A 2926-nucleotide genomic window follows, 5' to 3' on the forward strand; every position below is an offset into this window, starting at 1 on the left:
CCCCCCCGTTTTAATGACTAGATTAATTTAGAAACTTTTTACACCCAAGTAAAGTGAAAAAAAAAAAAAAATTGTAAAAATTTTCTACAAGTTTTGCCCACTATCAATGTACATACTACTATCTTTTAAAAGCATGTGTATTTACTACAAAGACTTACATCAGAAAACTTGCCCAAGAGATGTGTGTTGCTTCTGTATGCAGAGAGACCTGATGCAGGAATTGCATCAAGAAAAGACTGTCTTCACAGCTGTTTTAACTGATCTAATTAACAGAATCATCTTTCCCTACCCTATTGGAGAACGGCTTGCAGAGAGCAAGGCCATGGGGCAGAAGCTGATTGCAGCCACCTGAGGTAAACAAAGGGAAAAAAAACAGGGTACAGTGATGCTAACAAGGACTGTTATGCTAACAAAGAGAGTAGTTGTGGCACATTATGGCCTTGGGGGTGATTGAGAAACAGCCCTGGGAAAGAAGTAGTCCAGAAGAAGGAAGATGTTGTGAGACGCCTGAGATACCACAAGAGGCTGGAATATTATAATATAGCCTTTTACATGTGTCCAATAGATTTGTGAGTAGTATGCATGATTATTGTAGAGTGCTTATATAAGGTGTGATTTCTTTCAATAAAGTTGAAGCTTGCTCTATCATTCACATTGAATCGACTGCTTGCTTCCTCCGCCCCATCGCACTACCCCACCCCACAGCCCTCCCCCCCCAAAAGATATCCTGTTTGTTAGAACTGTTTGATAGAACTGCTAGAAGCCTAGATTTTGTCATATATAGTAAACAGTCATATATAATAAACACAGTTTAAAGGTCTTCTGAGTTTTGTGATGCAATCCCCAAAAAGAATTACTATCAAGGTTGATAGAGTGGGCTCAGGTGTTGCAGTTCCTCACCTTTATTACCAATCAGCCTTTGAGAGAAAAAAAATGCTTCACATATGACCAGAATAAGATTTACTTACAAGTATTTTCAAGAAAGACTAAAACCAGATTTCTGACTAGTGTGCTTTTTCCATCTTTAAATCAGGCTGAAATACCCCAGCAAAGCTTAAGTTTTCCGAGAAGGTTAAATGCAAAAAGTTAAAGAGGGAAATCTACCTCTTTCTCAGCTGAACCTCTTTCCCTATATTTCCTTTCATGGACAAAACCAGGCAGCTAAGGTTTCTAGTATATATCTGTTGTGTGGTTCTGTCATCTGAAACTTTGCCAAAAAAAACACACACAAAAAACCAAAAAGCAACCCAAGGAAATTAATGGTATGAAAGACTGTGAATAAGGTCAAAAGCAAATTAAATATTTCCTCAGAGTTATCTTTCCAGAGCTATGCTATGCTGTTTTCCAGGTCCCCCCAAACAAATTTGAGTCTCTCTTTAATTTGTTCAGAATAGAAAATTTAGAATTATGGTTCCTTCCTACAGGATACCTACCCAACCTAAGTGATACTTACACTCTTACATAGTGGTATATTTGTATGTTGCTATTAGAAACTCCTTGTATTTGTAAATAAGTGGAAGATAACTCTGAATTTTAAATCACTAAAATACAAACTTTAATCTATGAAGATGATGGAATAGCTTCAAATCAGCATTGCCTTGTTTGATTTTCACTTCTTCCAGAGATCCTGCATTAGGCTTTGGCTGAGTTTTTTCAACTTTTGTGTGCCTTAGTTTTCACATCTGCAGAATAGAAGTGCTTGTGTATCTTCATGAACTTTCTGAAAGACAACAATGATTCTTTCTGTAAATATGCTAATTATTATAAGTTGCTCAAAAGTAATAGGCAAAACAACCTCAAAACACAAGTACACAGCTTCCTGTTCAGGAAACATTCCTTCTCAGGCCTTCCAAAACAATGATATCTTATTACACTACACTAACTTTTCCAGAATAGCTAATAGCATTTCTTTACTAAATAAAAGCAAGTTTCCTGTATTTTTCAAATTATGATAGCTATTGTCTATGCATTTAAAATATTTTGAGAGACAGCACAAGCACAATGTTTTTTTCCTTCATACAACATGACTCATCTAAAAAAATAGCAAGGTGTAATACTAAGAAGAAATTGTTTCTCATGATGCTCTTAATTGTTTACAACTTAATCACACACCTACCCTTTCATTTAAAGCTGCACTTCTCCTTTCCCAATAGTAAGTAATACAGGGGAGGTACTCGCTTACTTGTTTTGCTATGCACAGCTGACTAACAGTTGTTTTAAGTTACATTGCAAGTGAAGTCACATTTTGAAGACAATCAGAAAGACACTTTCTCTAAGCAAGAAGCCCTTTCTGGGAAAGCTAGACCCTCAAGGGAGTACAGGGTTCATCCCCTTCACACCAGAATTATCCCATCCTTTCAGTGGTAAAAACAGGAGGTCTGTATGATGCAGCCTAAGGTGGGTCTCTGATAACAAGCCTGACTTAGACCACCTCTGTAAAATGCTCGAGGGAGCTGCTGTGGGCAGAAGCTTCATGGGTGCAAGTCCCTGATAAGGAAGAGGCAGGCAGATGCCACCTAGGAAGTGAGAGGATGCATCACAGGTGCTTGGAAAAGATGGTGAAGACTCTGGAATCGAAGAAAGAGGGAGAAACTCAATACAGACTGTGCAAACAACATGTAAAAGACGCTGGAGGGCAACCTGACCAAGATACTGGCTAGCTAGAAACCCCTTGGCACTTTGAACGACAAACCCAAACAAGAACAGTGATTCCAAGTAAGGATGAATCAGAAGGAAGTGCTCACTGAAAAGTGGCATCTCCTTGTAGAGGGGAACTGAGGGAGTGACTTTGCCAGGAGAGCCTCGCTGCCTAAGTTCTTGCTACAATAGATAAACTTTTACTTACCACTATGAATATACACAAATGAAATTGTTTAAATTCATAGAAGAAACTATTAAAAAATCCCCTAAAATAAAGTATTTGTTA

Source organism: Athene cunicularia (genome assembly GCF_003259725.1).
Source record: "Athene cunicularia isolate RWA chromosome Z unlocalized genomic scaffold, athCun1 chrZ_part1, whole genome shotgun sequence".
Taxonomy (NCBI): Eukaryota; Metazoa; Chordata; class Aves; order Strigiformes; family Strigidae; genus Athene; species Athene cunicularia.